We start from the raw sequence: 18,616 nt of genomic DNA, 5'->3' as shown, positions 1-18,616 counted from the left end.
CCTAGGGCATTATGAGGGAAAAAGGACTAGAACTGGATATGACTAAAATGGTTAAGCAATTGTCGAGGACAATCTGAGGTTTACCAAAGATTGTTTGCTCATGGATAGTTGGAAGTATAGTGTAAATTTTGGAAGGACCATATTGACATATTCTAAAAAGAGGAAACTCTTGTTCAGAAGTGATAGTCAAAATAGGAATATGGAAATGTTTCCATATGTGGAAGTTATTCTTTAAATCTGTGTAAGATTAGAAAACTTAATGCAATAAGGATGTTCAAAGGAATGTACTTTGAATGTGAGACTTCGTTTCCATGGAATTGATCTCCATTGGAATACTTTGTAATGTCTGTTGCCAAGTCTCTGTGACTTTTGTGCATAGTCATTACAAGAGGATCATTGCATATAAGTTTAAAATCTAACAGATTATAGCGAATGGCAAGAATTTGCTATTCTTACAGTTACGATAAGGATTTGGAATTGTGAAATGAGTGTTATTGAAATGCTTTCAATTGATATATTTCACAAAGAAAGGACCATAGGCAAACATAGTGTGCATGCTTGGAGCATGGCACAACTATTGTTTTAATTCAAGTATTAAGTTGATTAATCGAAACATTATCCAATGAATAATGTGATGACAGGCTTGCCTCAATACCTACTTCCAAAGTATGATCGACTGTGGATGGTTTGAATAACCTAGTTATTCGGGAAGTCAAAACATGCAAAGTGAAACACAAGAATAATTGAATCCAATATGGTCTCAGAACTTATGAATATAAATAAAACACCTTTTATTTAATCACTATATTGATTACACATTATTCATTGTATAATGTTTCGACTAATCAACTTAATACTTAAATTAAAACAATAGTCATGCCATGCTCCAAGCATGCACACTATGTTTGTCTATGGTCCTTCCTTTGTGAAAAAAGATCAATTGAAAGCATTTCAATGACACTCATTTCACAACTCCAAATCCTTATCGTAAATATAAGAATACCAAATTCTTACCATTTGCTATAATCTATTAGATTTTAAACTTATATGCAATGATCCTCTTGTAATGACTATGCACAAAAGTCACAGAGACTTGGCAACAGACATTACAAAGTACTCCAATGGAGAGCAATTCCATGGAAACGAAGTCTCACATTCAAAGTACATTCCTTTGAACATCCTTCTTGCATTAAGTTTTCAATCTTACACATATTTAAGAATAACTTCCACTTATGGAAACATTTCCATATTTTCCATATGACAATCCATTCTTAATAGAATCCTATCTATTCAAAATCATGTCAATATGGTCCATCCATTAGTATACTTCCAACTGCCCACAAGCGACCAATCTTTGGCGAACCTCAGATTGTTCTTAGCAATTGTTTAATAACTTTAGTCATATACAGTTCTGTTCCATTTTCCCTCTTAATGCCCTAGGCATTTAGAAAAAATTCAGAACACATAAATATTATAGAATATGCAATCGATCCTATAGCCGAAGTATATGGGATACGATACATAATGTCTCGCATAAAGAAGTGATACTTTACCAGTCTCTTGCTATAACATTTCCATATATAGAATTTCCTTATGTTGAACCATTCCAACATAACATTCATATATATCTTTGACTAAATTTGATTAAAATCTCAATCCAAGCTTTTAGAATTAAAATGAAGTATAAATTCCTCTCCGTTAATTATAGAATAACAACTTTTCAAACTCTGCAACTTTGTAAATTGAAACTTCTGTTTTCTATAATTAACATTGCTAGAAATCAATACTCATTGACATGTACCCAGAAATCAACTGGACTTCTAGAAATCAATACTCATTTACTTCTTTACCAAAGTTTAGATTTCTGACATGAGATGCTTCGATAAGACTTTATCTAGGCTTCTCAAACTCTTACACTTTTCCTTAGATAGCTCACATGTGTGTCTAAACAATTTTAGAACTTACAACAATAAGTCCCAAATGTTTAGACCTTTTCCATTTCTCACAATTCAAACTATGAATAGGGATGTCGTAATCATAATCGAATTTGAGAATGCAAATAACACAATTGCTACCTCTTTAAAATCTACTTAGTGAAAGCGTTTCCTCACAATCATTTTCATGAATTGGAGAGAAACCTTATGACACTTAGATTTTTATGGTGTATGTGTTCCTATCCATGTGAATTTCTCATAACCATAATCACAAGACAAGGTTAGTGACAAATCCAAACTCATATGGACTGAACTTGTTCAATCTTAATTTATTGCCACCTGCAGCACAAGGGCCTACCATTGCTTACAAGTTGTTATCAAAATAACTGAGAACTCATAGAACTCACATGTGTAGTCAACTTTAACTGGAATGGCCACAAAAACAAGAATGGGTCAACACGATAGGTTGTAAACCTCAAGTCGTGTACTAGTGATTAACAATAGGTTTGCTCTTGATTAGTTCTTGAATCTATTCAAGACCATTAAGACTCCCACTGAACTCTTGACATATAAGATTCTCTTTGTCAAGAAACATTACTTGACAACAAATATTCAATAGTTAGTACGACATCTTATCAATATAAACACTTCACACAATTGGTCTTAGTTGGTCTTTGTCCTAACCAAGACATCACAACTTACCAATTTCAAATGTACAAGAGTAAGAAACATTTTACTCTACATTTGATTATTGTTATAAACATTATTTAAGATTATATCACTCAAGGCACAACCTTGGAGTATGACTCTAAGACTTGATTTTGGAACGAAGTATGACTCATCTTCTTGATTTAACCATTTCAACAATTCACGATTCCTCTTCTTAGCCATACGAATGCACTAAGATGTACTTAGAGGATTAATTGTGATATGGTTTCATAATCACTAAGATAATTATAAAACAAGATACTCAAGTACTCTCGTATCTTCTCAGATTGGAGAAACTTTCATCTTGCAATCTTTCAGGTAAATACGGCAGCTTCGCAACCAATGCCCCTTCTTTTGGCAATAGAAACAAACAAACTATTTTGGAATGGTACATGGGACTACCTCAGACTTAGCCTTTCTCTTTACCATTCAGTCAAGTGACTTGACCATGGCCGATCCCTTTTCCATTGGGAAGAGAAAGCTTTTCTGGACTTCCAATGTTCCCATTGTCAATGTCCATGGAAGTTTGGGGAGTAGATCTTCCAATCAAATTTGCTTTACCAGTGCGCCAAATCATTGCTGATTCGGCAGCAACAAGCAAATATGTTAGATCAATAAGGGTCATGTCATGATCTCCCATATAGTAGTCCTTAAAGAACCCACTATATGACTTAGGAAGTGATTGAAGAACCAAGTAAACTGTTGGGTTATGAGCATTCTAACACTTCCTAAGTGTACATGCAACCCTATTAAACCTTGGATCTATGTTTGTCTAAGATACATGCAAAATATTATTTTCCAAGGTTTATAACCTATCTAGCATGGCATGGGGTACTTTTAACCATAAAAGAACTAGATGAATTACATACCTTTTGTTGATTGTTGATTCCTTGGAGTTTGAGAGCCAAGCACCAATAATGTGAATGCCTCAAATGGAAATCACAAATCACCACAAACTTGGAAAATGTATGAGAGAGTATACTAACTCTTGATTTTGGCCACCACACTTACACACACATTAGTGTTTTTTCATGCAACATAAGCTTGTTTATATAGTGTACATGGTTAGGGTGAAACCCTAATAACCCATGTCTTTTCCTCTTCCAAGGATCCATGGGTAAAAGCTCCATGGATCATCCATGGACTTCCATATAAGCTTAGCCCATTCCCAAATGAGTGTTAGCCCACACTATATAAATATAATAGCCCATGATTTAATTAGTCTTCCTTTTAATCACTAAATTAATTCATAATTAATTCAAGATTAAAACTAATTAAGTAACATGACTTTATATTAATATATTATAACTTATAATATATTAATAAATCGTAAGTATACAACTCTCATAAAATTATCCATAACTAGTTTGGGTGAAGTGCAACCCAAATGGACCATGCCGGGTCGGGTCAAGTATATACCAAATAAGTTATGGACTTAGACATCTTATCCAACATAAACAACCAACTTCCTTGAAACAACGACACCCAACATTCCCAGCCTATCAATGTGTGACTTTATCTCCAAGACATGTGCACACACAGACCTTCCATCTTGGTGTTTGATAGCCAATAGGGTTTGAGTGACCTTGAATTTTTCAAATCTATGAACATGTGAGTTAGGGAGAATTATTGGAGGAGGTGGAGGAAGTGAAGCATGATTTCCATTTCTACGATCCAATTGTGGAACACCATCTTCATAAGGAAGGCTTTTTCCAAAAGATTTGGGAAGACCATAGTTGTCTGAACTAGACATCTACAAGGGAGAAATTCAAGTTTAGTTGATTTAAGTCCTTAATATAACACCCAAATGAAATATTAAGGCTAGGACCCAACACAATATTTTACAATTCGGAAGAGGGATGCCGTAATCCAATAGCAAAATATTTGAAGGTAGGTAAATGACGATTCACCAATTTCCACCATGAAAAACGAAATTGATTATTAAGTTTGAAATGAACTGAAATTCCTAGATTCTTTTGAGATTCATTGAACTTTTCAATGGCATATTCAAATATCAATTGTTCCCTTCAAGTTTGTGATTGGGATGCCGAGGATCACAAAAAAGGTGTGAATAACCATGCAAATGTGCTTGGTACTCTTAATGTTACAAATCACCTAATGAATGTGCCGGTTAACCACACACGCTCCATTGATCTATGATTAACATCAAGCTACCCTTTACCACACACTGTCAGTCCCAGATTAGTGTGTCGGTGAACCAAACACACTCCACTAACGACTTAACAATGTGCAAAGTTCAATTTCATGGGTTAGCACCAAATTCACATTTTTCCTAAGTAAATAAGATTGGGAATTTATAAGTGTTTAGTTACTTGGTATTTTCATTATACTTATAATAAGGATTAATGTCCTATCCTACCCGTTCAACTAACGACCCTCCACCAGTCAAGGAAGCGGTGGGTGAGAGTGGACACCCATTAAACTGTCATTTTAGAGACAATAACCTTATACTCCCCCCCTACAGACTGACTTCGTGAATGAGGCCTACTAACGGTAAGACTGACTTTTTACTTACACATATATAATTATTAAACTTTTAATATTATAATAGTATAAGGATGTTTTTAAAACGTTTAAAATTCTAGGGTTTGAAACTAAAGTACTCATAAGGGTGACTTTACAAATTCCAAAACTTGAGGGCAAGTTTTGAACTATTCAAAAACTTTTGGTTTCTGTAACTTATGAGTTTAATGCATTTTTAATGGAAAAACTTTTCATGTTCCATAACTTGAGGTCAAGTTATGGAAGACTTTAAAACCATTTAAAAGAGAGACTTTTCATTTTCCATAACTTGAGAACAAGTTATGGAGTTCATAAAAGGCATTAAGATCAAATTTTCAAACTAATAAAACTATCAAATAATTTTTCTATGATCTAGTTAAACTCACAAGTCAAGATAATTCATATCAACAATTTGCAAGAAATTAGCCTAATCATATAAACTAATACAAATATTGAAATTTTGACAATTATCTTTTAATTGGATAAGCATGATCACTACCATATCAACAAAATCAAATTTTATGAACTAAAACATTTTGTGGTAATGATCCTAATCCAAAATAGGCCAAAAAACTCGAAAATCTGACATCAGAAGCATCAACTTGTCGAGTGCATGAACATGACTCGCCGAGTTGACCTTATACTGAGTGGACTCGTCGAGTCAGCCAGCGGACTCGGCAAGTTCATCAGTCAGATGGCCAGAAAAACAAGACAAGTGAGTTGGAATTTACAAGTCGGTTGCACATTGACATATGTAAACGCACCAGTAACTTGGTGTTATAAAACATATTGTTGTGTGTGATTTGATGAGTAAGTACAAGCAAGCATTTGAGTCGAAGTTTATCCATTCCTTTTACCCTTAGAGGGATAAAAGCGAAATTTGTGCGCCCCTCGATGATTTAGTGATGACAACCTTAAGTTCTTGGCCAAGCTTGGACTGATTTGATTTGTTCAATTAGTCAGTCGTCATAAATCGGAAATCGGGAAACAACAGATGGACAGAGTGAATGATTATAATCCATGTCTCAGTCTATATGATATCTTGTAGAATGGAGGAATATATGATCCCTTATCTAATGGACACGTCATTTGACTAGCTCAGAGTTCGACAGCGGCTTTTAAGAGCTATGATTGCTAGTCGGGTTGTGGAGTCGTACTTGCAATAATAGTTATTAGACTTATCCAAGTGGGAGACTGTTGGATTAGGTGTCTAAGCCCATAATTATAATTGGTATGTACTTTACCCGAGAGTAGCATGGTCCATTTCGGGTTGCATATCACCAGGACAATGTGATAGGATGGACTTTTGAGAAGAGGTTATTTATGATTTATTAATCTATTATAAGTTCTAATATATTAATATGAAATCATATTATTTAATTAGTATTGATCAAGAATTAATTTGGAATTAATTATGTGATCAAAAGAGACTAATTAAATATATAGGGATTGATTTGGTAAATCAATGATTCTTATGGTGTGGGCCAATTCTTATTTAGGGTGGGCTAAACCAATATGGTAGTCCATGGATAGTCCATGGAGGTTTAACCCATGGAGCCTAAGTAATATGCAAGGTCATGGGCATTAGGGTTTGCATAGATGTAACCCTAGACTTTGCCACACTATAAAAGGACTCCCTTAGCACCCAAAATCGGCCACTAGAGTTCTTGGAGTTCATTAGAGCCGATTTTGGAGCTAGCAACATCTCTCTCTCAATTTCTATTTTGTCCTAGGTGTGTTGTGAACCGTTTGACGCATCATACTTGGGGTGCTAAGTTCTTAAAGGCCAAATACAAAAAGTTCTACAAGTTACATAAAGAGGTAAACTCGTAACTAGTATTTTATGTTGTTTATGTCAATTGTATGCTAGTTGTAGGCTTAATGCTTTGGAAACAATATTGCATGTATAATTAGAAAAAACATAGATCCAAAGCATTTAGGGTTGTATGTGCACCATAGGATGTTGTAGTACATAAAACCCAATAGCCTTCACCAGAGCAATTTGATAGGATGGACTTTTTGAGAAGAAGTTATTTGTGATTTATTAGTATATTATAAGTTCTAATATATTAATATAAAATCATATTATTTAATTAGTATTGATCAATAATTAATTTGGAATTAATTTAGTGATCAAAAGAGACTAATTAGATAATGGGGACTAATTGTGTAAATTAGTTATATATATATATATATATATATATATATATATATATATATATATATATTGTTTGGGATAATGATGCATGATGGACTAAGGTTATGAAAGAATCCATAAAGAGTTAGTCCATATGGATCATGGATTATGGATAATAGGCCAAAGGGTATGGATTAGGGTTTAATTGTGACAACCCGAAAATTTTTGCTTTGTAAAGCCCAGCCCGTCAACTCAACTGAGTGTCAGACTCATTTATGCTATCGTTTAGCCTTGTTTAGAGTCCGTTTAAAGGTTCAAAGCTCAGTACTTACAAGCCTCGAGTATAGGATTGGGTCGCGTACACTTCTAGCAACAAAATCGAGCCTTACACTCCAACATAAGGAGTGTACGGCAGCACACTTGGGTGTGCGGCCGCACACCCCTCTCCTGACAGCACACTCTCGTGTACAAAGGTTAGACTTAGCCTTCATTCATCCCTTTTCACACTCCTAAGCCTAGAACTCGATTTCTCTCTCAACTATCATCCGATTTTCAGCTTAGATCTTCAAGATTGTAAGTGTTCTACCCTTGATTTGTTGTTAATCCTCTTATCCTAGTAACACCCTTTGCTTTCATCCATTGGAAATCATGTTTTGCCAAGATCTTCAAATCTTCATCCATTTCACCAAGAACACCAAGAACACACACTTGTTCTTAGTGATTTTGAGCCTTCTCGAGCCTCCGGATCGTAAGTACTCTTTCCCAATGCTTGAATCTTGTTTAGAACACTAGTTTAACACCTTAGAAATGTCCAGAACTCAAGAAAATATGGTGTGTGCGGCCTCACACCCAGGTGTGGCCGTACACCCCTCAAAACACCCTCAAAACACCATCAAAACACCCCTAAAGGCTTCCATATTGTAAGTACCATCCCCTAAGCTTGTTACTTACTAGATATGATCCTTAGAAAATGCCCAAACCATGATCATCAAGGAGTGTGCGGCCACACACACTCCATGTGGCCGTACACCCCTTTGTTTAGTGCTTAAGGGCCTCCAAAGTGCCTTTCTAGCTTCAATACTTGATGAGAATTGGTCCTACAAGCCTCCCTACCCTTGGAAAACGTTTTTGTGCGCTCTTTACCATGAGTGTGCGGCCGCACACTCCTTGGCCACACACCCATGGCCACACACCCATGGCCGCACACTCCTTGTTATGGCCTTACACTCCCTTTAAGTGAATCACATGTGATTCCAACACTTGGTCAAAGTGTTTCCTAGTCCCGTAAGGTGTTTCCTTGCACTTGGTTGCTTCTAAACACTATATTGATGTCAATATATGCCATTATATGTCATTTAGGACTCGTTAAGTCTCGGGACTTCATTTGTGGAACTTCTCATCCTTACACGCATATTCGTTTGAATCACCCACATAAGGTGAGTTCATACCCTTGTAATCAATCTTTTAAATTGTTTTAAATGCTTTTAAGGGGGGGAATACAAGTTGAACACAATGATAATTGTGTAATTGTTTGTTATAAACATTTTAAAAGGATTGCTTAGGTCATTTATAAGTAGTCAAAACATTTCAAAAACTCTTTTAAAGTTATGTTACTTTATAGTTTAACAAAACTCCGTTTTTTTTAAAGTACAAGCATAACTTAGTAGAAAAATGAGTCTTTTCAACAACAGTTCAAGTAAACTACTAGTAAACTATAAGAGGTATAGTTTAGGGGTTCAGTTCATACTAGATACTAGAGGATACTAAGATACTATAACGAGAAAAGATACTAAGATACTATAACGAGAGAAGATACTAAGATACTACAACGCGAGAACATACTAAGATACTATAACAAGAACGAACATAAAAAGGTGCTATAGCATGGGACAACTACATGATCTAATAATACCAATGAATCACTAACTTATTGTTCTAGGCAATTAGTGATAGTTCTATTGGGTATACCGGATCAAATAACTTTAATGTGAATTTACACGGCCTAGCAACTAGTTTGCGGAAGTCGTGTTTGGTTCCCAGAATCTCTTGCAGGGAGAGCGTATAGTATGGGTTCTATTCATCACATTATGACCTTAATAAAACAAATATGTTTTAAAGGTAATTAGTACTGCAGAATGTCAGTTCAAAAGACAACTGTGTACTTATATTTTTCCAAATACTTTCATATTGTGACAGTTCCACTTGAAAGTTAATATAAACTATTTTCGAGTCAAGATAGTTATAAACTAGGGAAAAACTTACATTTTACAACCGACACACAGAACAGTCGAGTCTAGTACTTTCAGTAGAAGGGGACCTATAATGCTAACTTTATGATTCCTTAGCGTATGCATTCAGGGATATATATTAATCGGATCCGACAGGTAGTAGGATGTGTGCTTTCCGCTTCATTTCCTGTTCCTTGTTTGGTTGTGGGCTTAGAGCAGATACACCCAGTCTACTATATATCCGATCTTAGATATATATATGTTTCTGTATACACCAAGTAATCATAAGGGGTACCAAGTATGGGCCAAGTCATAGGACACTAATTCAATGCACCGTTTTCTAGTACAAATCATACTTTTCAAGTAAAGAACTTTTGGTATACAAAACTAGAAACTTACCAATAAAGGGTTTAATCCATTTTATTAAACCAGTATAACTTAAAGGACCTTAGGTGGTTAATTCTATAATACCTTAGCTTATACATCATGGCTATATATAACTAATATCCAATAGGTAGTTGGATGTGTGCTTTCCGCCTCATTTCTTGTTCCTTGTTTGGTTGTGGGCTTAGGCCAGATTCACACAATTAACTATCTATTCGATATTAGATTATATATAGCTAGTATAAACTAAGTGATCATAGAAGGAACTACTGTGGTTACCATTTTTACTATAAGAAATAAGGGTTTTCTTAAAGAATCTTTCATTAAACATAAAGGAACTATTACAGTTAACTCCGTGAGTACCAAGTGAGTACGCCAGGGTTATATACAACGATGATCTAACAAACAATGGGATGTGTGCCTTCCGCCTCATTTCCTGTTCCTTGTTTGGTTGTGGGCTTAGGGTAGATACACACAACCGATTGTTTGCTTACTCTGAGTTTTATATAACTTGTATTCATTTAATACTCATAGAAAGGACTGTAGAGTCATTTTTACTTATCTTTCATCAAAGCAGGAAATATAGGATTTCCTGCAGGAACAGGCAAACTTTTCTAAACAGAACTTACTACAACTTACTACAACTTTCTTACTACTCACTTACATCACTTAAATCTTATGAACTCACCAGCTTAAATGTTGATCTACGCTCTCAAAATAACTGGGATTCAGAAGATGGAGCAGTAAAGCTTCATGTCTTTTTGTTATTTGCTATGTATTCTATATTATGTGAATCACATACTTTGTAAACACTTTCTTTCTAATGAAATGGTTGTTTATTACTTTCCTTACTATGATGCATGTCTTGTGATACTAAACATGACGTCCTCCACCCCAGAACTTTTCTGCCGTTCCGGTTTTGGGGTGTGACAGATTGGTATCAGAGCAATGTTTATAGTGAACTAAGTATATCAACCGATAAAAGATATACAACTATAAATACAATGGGGCCGAAGTGCTCTGGATAAGAATATATTTTAAATAAATAAGTATACCTTATAAAAGTATACATACTTGCTTATACATATATACATACTAGAACAAGTATCACAAGAAGAACAGAACAGAAGAAGTTAAAGGTTGAAGATTGTGGTCAAACCTGGACAGTTATGTAATCATAGCTAGAATCAATATAGCCTGATCAACTATATTCATTCGAGATGTGACCGACATGTGTTTGGGAGTGATGTGGTGTTGCAACGGTCTTAAAACTTACCTAATACTAGTCAAGAGAATACTAGATCAAGTACATAGAGTTAGAATACTATAGGAGTATTCTATGATACTATAACCAATAACAAGTTTAAAACATACCAAGTTCATTACATTAAAATACTATAGGAGTATTTTAGGCACTATATAAATAACTTATGTGATAACTTAAAAGACCCTTACCGATAGGTCTATAATCTTGCAATGTATACTCCCAAGGTTATATATAATTGAGGTTTTATAGACTTAGAATTTGTGATCTACGCTTCGCTACCTGTTCCTTGTTTGGTTGTGGTTTTGGAGTAGGATCACTTATTCGAAGGTCTATTTAATCTTGAATTATATACAACTTGTATACATTGTGCAATTATAGAAGGACTCTGTAAGGATCACCCCATAATGTTTCACTTAAATCTCATAGATTTTTTAGATACTTCCATTCTTGCACGACAAACCCAGATAGATGTAACTACTTCCTCATAGTAGACAACAGAAGGGTCAGGAGGAAAGAAGAGCAAGTTCATGAGAAGATTTCAAAGAAGGATCAACCGAAGTAACCAAAACGACTTATGCGTCACACTAATGAATAATAGTCTTGTTAATTTAATGAGCGAGTGGAAACACTGCTCACATTATGTGTTAGGATTATTTTCTTACATGCAGCTGGTAACAGTTATTCAGGTAACATATATTCATTCGAGGATAGCCATTCCAAATTCATAAAGTTTATTTGGTATAGACTCTTTTATGAATTATTTCTAGATCCATGTGGAAGTCAGGACCCGATACACTCAGAACTAGGATAACCTTGTCTTTTCAGCTTTCGGCTTATATCCACTGCTTTAGGCTTATTCCATCTCATCTTTGTATTCTTTTAGCAAAGATGCCTCCTAGCAGATCAAACAGACGCACTACTCCGATAACTCCAACTCCACCGCCGCAATTCGATCCTGCTGCTCTTCAAGCAGCGATATCCTCCGCAGTGGAAACTGCTCTAGCTCACTTCGGTGAAAGTGGTACCCTCGGATCTGGTAGTGGTACCCACCTAACCAACCCCGGAGTTACTCACGGACACCCAAGGGAGTGTTCGTATAAAGACTTCATGAACTGCAAACCTAATTCCTTCGATGGAAATGGTGGAGTCATCGCTCTGATGAGATGGTTCGAGAAAACAGATTTGGTCTTCAAAATCTGTTCGTGCCCTGGAGGGAGCAAAGTGAAGTTTGCTACCTGCACCTTCTCTGACAGAGCCCTGACATGGTGGAACAGCCATATTAAGTCACTGACCCTATCAGTGGCTAACTCAATAGGTTGGGAAAACCTAAAAGAGTTAATGCTAGAAGAATACTGCCCCTTGGGCGAAATTCAAAAGTTGGAACAAGAACTATGGGAGCCCACGATGTTCGGCTCAGACATAGTGGCCTACACTGACCGGTTCAGCGACCTAGCAGCTCTATGCCCCGGGATGGTTACCCCGGAGAGAAAGAAGATAGAAAGATACATCTTGGGTCTATCTACCCCGATCCAAGGAGATGTACTGTCCTCTAACCCAGCCACATTCGATAGTGCTAAACGCCTGGCTCAGCGGCTCATTGACCATGGAGTCCGCCATGGTGTAGAAGTCCCTGTTCTCGAGCCATCGAGGGAAGAGGATTATGGACAGAAGTCGGGGAACAAGAGGAAGAAGAAGCGAACAACACAGGAGGCCCCGAAGGAGGAACAAACGAGTACTATGTACGCTGCCACAACACCTGCTACTCCAGCACCTTCCAGTCGATATGTTGGAACCCTCCCGAAGTGTGGAAAGTGAAACTATCACCACACCGGAGTATGTCGGGAAATGCAGTGCCTGAACTGCCACAGCAAGGGACACACAGTCCGTTTCTGCAGGGCACCGGCTCAACCGATCTCCCAAGTCCCCGGAGTTGAAGAAAACCAAGCCTGTTATGGCTGTGGTGAGACTGGACACTACCAGGAGGACTGCCCGATAACAAGGAACTTAGGAGCGGATGGATGAATTCTGATGATCACCGCAGGAGAATCGACCTCAGAGTCGCCAGCGAGCAGTGGTACGTTCTCGATCTAGTAATTACTTTAAAAAAATTAATTTATATTTATAGAAGATTAAAACTTGGGGATAACACTTAAAAGTAATTATAATAACTCACTTATTGAAATATGTCACAATATTCACGTGAACTAAAAGATTCGTTCAGAGAAGCTATGATGGCTTAGTATGTGCCTTAGGGTTGTACATAGCTAAGATTTTGCAGACTTAGAGTGAGTGATTCCGCCTTAATTCCTGTTCCTTGTTTGGTTGTGGATTTGAGGCAGAGTTACTCAATCGACCGTCCAATTCATCTTAATTATTCATAACTTGTATATTCCAGGCGATCGTAGTGGTACCAAGGAGGATCGTAGTTTAAGTATCGATACTAGATAACAAAGCACTTTCGCAGTATGTACGCGCACATCGCGGTACGATACGTAGAAGTGTTAACAACAAGAGGAAAACAGAAATCACTAGAACATTTACAAAGAGTACATTTTCGAGCACACTAGGGAAGTACATCATCGTATAACTGACGTTTCTTTCAAATCGGCCAAAACTTTGTTCAGTAAAGAGTCTGTTACTATCATTCGTCATGAGTTGGCGTGGTCCTCACCATACTAAGTTCATATGTTTCTGTCACTTCGACCGTCAAGTTCACGAAACCTTCGTCATTCGTAACGACAGTCCGACCAAAACCTCAGTTTTGTCTTTTGTATTCTAAACCCCGAAGTACTCGTGCGAAGAGTACTTTGTCTTCCGAAACCTTGTCGTCGTATGTCCCACAGACCTTTCCGAAATACCACTCGTCCAACAGACCAAGTTCGAGCACAGAGGCTAAGGATGAATATAGCCCACCTATCACTATTCAGTGTATACGCGAGGGTGGTATATGATTATGATTACACAGATCTAGTATGTGTGTTTCCGCTCTATCTCATGTTCCTTGTTTGGTTCTGGACCTGTGGCAGAGTCGCACATCCGACCGTCTAACTAATCCTAATTATATACGACTTGTATACACGAAGTAATGATAGATGGACCGAGTATGAATCCTATCATGAGCAGCAGGGCAAAGTTGCCAGGTCTACGAGTGGGTATTCTGCAAATCATAGGAGCGTAACCCCTGTAGTACTGCTAAGAAAGCTAATTTCGGGACGAAATTCCATCTAACGGGGGATGATGTGACAACCCGAAAATTTTTGCTTTGAAAAGCCCAGCCAGTCAACTCAACTGAGTTTCAGACTCATTTATGCTATCGTTTAGCCTTGTTTAGAGTCTGTTTAAAGGTTCAAAGCTCAGTACTTACAAGCCTCGAGTATAGGATTGGGTCGCGTACACTTCTAGCACCAAAATCGAGCCTTACACTCCAACATAAGGAGTGTATGGCCGCACACTTGGGTGTGCGGTTGCACACCCCTCTCCTGGCAGCACACTCTCGTGTACAAAGGTTAGACTTAGCCTTCATTCATCCCTTTTCACATTCCTAAGCCTAGAACTTGATTTCTCTCTCAACTATCATCCGATTTTCAGCTTAGATCTTCAAGATTGTAAGTGTTCTACCCTTGATTTGTTGTTAATCCTCTTATCCTAGTAACACCCTTTGATTTCATCCATTGGAAATCATGTTTTGGCTAGATCTTCAAATCTTCATCCATTTCACCAAGAACACCAAGAACACACACTTGTTCTTAGTGATTTTGAGCCTTCTCGAGCCTCCGGATCGTAAGTACTCTTTCCCAATGCTTGAATCTTCTTTAGAACACTAGTTTAACACCTTAGAAATGTCCAGAACTCAAGAGCATATGGTGTGTGCGGCCGCACACCCAAGTATGGCCGTACACCCCTCAAAACACCCCTAAAGGCTTCCATACTTTAAGTACCATCCCCTAAGCTTGTTACTTACTAGATATGATCCTTAGAAAACGCCCAAACCATGATCATCAAGGAGTGTGCGGCCGCACACACTCCATGTGGTCGTACACCCCTTTGTTTAGTGCTTAAGGGCCTCCAAAGTGACTTTCTAGCTTCAATACTTGATGAGCATTGGTCCTACAAGCCTCCCTACCCTTGGAAAATGTTTTTGTGCACTCTTTATCATGAGTGTGCGGCCGCACACTCCCTGGCCGCACACTCCTTGTTATGGCCATACACTCCCTATAAGTGAATCACATGTGATTCCAACACTTGGTCAAAGTGTTTCCTAGTCCCGTAAGGTGTTTCCTTGCATTTGGTTGCTTCTAAACACTATATTTATGTCAATATATGCCATTATATGTCATTTAGGACTCGTTAAGTCTCGGGACTTCATTTGTGGAACTTCTCATCCTTACACGCGTATTCGTTTGAATCACCCACATAAGGTGGGTTCATACCCCTGTAATCAATCTTTTAAAATGTTTTAAATGCTTTTAAGGGGGGAATACAAGTTGAACACAATGATAATTGTGTAATTGTTTGTTATACACATTTTTAAAGGATTGCTTAGGTCATTTATAAGTAGTCAAAACATTTCAAAAACTCTTTTAAAGTTATGTTACTTTATAGTTTAACAAAATTCCGTTTTTTTTAAAGTACAAGCATAACTTAGTATAAAAATGAGTCTTTTCAACAACAGTTCAAGTAAAATACTAGTAAACTATAAGGGGTATAGTTTAGGGGTTCAATTCATACTAGATACTAAGATACTATAACGAGAAAAGATACTAAGATACTATAACGAGAGAAGATACTAAGATACTACAACGCGAGAACATACTAATATACTATAACAAGAACGAACATAAAAAGGTGCTATAGCATGGGACAACTACATGATCTAATAATACCAATGAATCACTAACTCATTGTTCTAGGAAATCAGTGATAGTTATATTGGGTATACCGGATCAAATAACTTTAATGTGAATTTACACGGCCTAGCAACTGGTTTGCGGAAGTCATGTTTGGTTCCCAGAAGCTCTTGCAGCGAGAGCGTATAGTATGGGTTCTATTCATCACATTATGACCTTAATAAAACAAACATGTTTTAAAGGTAATTAGTACTGTAGAATGTCAGTTCAAAAGAACACTGTGTACTTATATTTTTCCAAATACTTTCATATTGTGACAATTCCACTTGAAAGTTAATATAAACTATTTTTGAGTCAAGATAGTTATAAGCTAGGGAAAAACATACATTTTACAACCGACACACAGAACAGTCGAGTCTAGTACATTCAGTAGAAGGGGACCTATAATGCTAACTTTATGATTCATTAGTGTATGCAGTCATGGATATATATTAATCGGATCCGACAGGTAGTAGGATGTGTACTTTCCACTTCATTTCCTGTTCCTTGTTTGGTTGTGGGCTTAGAGCAGATACACCCAGTCTACTATCTATACGATCTTAGATATATATATATATATATATGTTTTCGTATACACCAAGTAATCATAAGGGGTACCAGGTATGGGCTAGGTCATAGGACACTAATTCAATGCACCGTTTTCTAGTACAAATCATACTTTTCAAGTAAAGAACTTTTGGTATACAAAACTAGAAACTTACCACTAAAGGGTTTAATCCATTTTATTAAACCAGTATAACTTAAAGGACCTTAGGTAGTTAATTCCATAATACCTTAGCTTATACATCAAGTCTATATATAATTAATATCTGATAGGTAGTTGGATGTGTGCTTTCCGCCTCATTTCCTGTTCCTTGTTTGGTTGTGGGCTTAGGGCAGATTCACACAATTAACTATCTATTCGATATTAGATTATATATAGCTAGTATAAACTAAGTGATCATAGAAGGAACTATTATGGTTACCATTTTTACTATAAGAAATAAGGGTTTTCTTAAAGAATCTTTCATTAAACATAAATGAACTATTACAGTTAACTCCGTGAGTACCAAGTGAGTACGCCAGGGTTATATACAACGATGATCTAACAAACAATGGGATCTATGCCTTCCGCCTCATTTCCTGTTCCTTGTTTGGTTGTGGGCTTAGCGCAGATACACACAACCGATTGTTTGTTTACTCTGAGTTTTATATAACTTGTATTCATTTAATACTCATAGAAAGGACTGTAGAGTCATTTTTACTTATCTTTCATCAAAGCAGGAAATATAGAATTTCCTGGAGGAACATGCAAACTTTTCTAAACAAAACTTACTACAACTTACTACAAATTTCTTACTACTCACTTACATCACTTAAATCTTATGAACTCACCAGCTTAAATGCTGATCTACGCTTTCAAAATAACTTGTATTCTCAGGAGACCAGTAGATAGGTTCGCGCACTGGGATTCAGAAGATGGAGCAGTATAGCTTCATGTCTTTTTTTTATTTGCTATGTATTATATATTATGTGAATCACATACTTTGTAAACACTTTCTTTCTAATGAAATGGTTGTTTATTACTTTGCTTACTATGATGCATGTCTTGTGATACTAAACATGACGTCCTCCACCCCAGAACGTTTCCGTCGTTCCGGTTTTGGGGTGTGACATTAATCATGACTCTTAGAATCCTACAATATATATGTCACCCTATAAGTAAAATCGAATACTACATATGTTCTAAGAGTTCATTTGAGCCGATTTTATGCAAGGATATTCTCTCTCAAAAGCCCTCCATTTGTTCATGGTGTTTGTGAACCATTTGAGACATCACATTTGAGGTGCTAAGTTCTTAAAGGCCAAATCTGCAAGCTACAACAAAGAGGTAATCCTATAACTCAATTCTATGTTGTTTATGTCAATTGTATGCTAGTTGTAGGCTTCATGCTTTGGAAACAATATTGCATGTATAATTAGAGAAAACATAGATCCAAAGCATTTAGGGTTGTATGTGCACCATAGGATGTTGTAGTATACAAAACCCAACATCTACAACTTTGGCTAGCTGAAGTATCTCTTCCTGACGAACTTCATGCGAATGCGAAAGTACAAGGGAGACTCACACTCCATTATTGGTTGCAAAAGGAGGGAGAGACGATGAGAGAATACTTTTCCATGTTCACCAACGACACCCTAGACGCTCCAGGGCATAGTGAAGGGATAATAACAGGAGCCTTCACATGAGGCCTACTTATTGGACCCTTATCTCAAAAACTTATGGGAAAGAAACCCCAAACGCAAGCCGAGTTGAAATAGAAGGTAGAACGCTACCTGAGATAGGAGTAAGGAGAGACAACTAAAAAGGCGTACCTTAACGTCATGATTGCCCGAGCCACAAAACAACAAAAAATAACCTAATTACCACCAAGAGAACTAGGGAGGAAGTAGACACTTCAGATGCAAAATACGCCCACAAGGGAGTTTTAGGCCATTTCCAAGAGTTGAAAGAAGAGGATGACGACCAGACGTCTTTATTGTCGCCG

The sequence above is a fragment of the Lactuca virosa genome, chromosome 1, assembly GCF_052849685.1.
Source record: "Lactuca virosa cultivar CGN04683 chromosome 1, Lactuca_virosa_CGN04683_v6, whole genome shotgun sequence".
In the NCBI taxonomy this organism is placed as follows: Eukaryota; Viridiplantae; Streptophyta; class Magnoliopsida; order Asterales; family Asteraceae; genus Lactuca; species Lactuca virosa.
Note: the sequence above shows the minus strand (reverse complement) of the source record.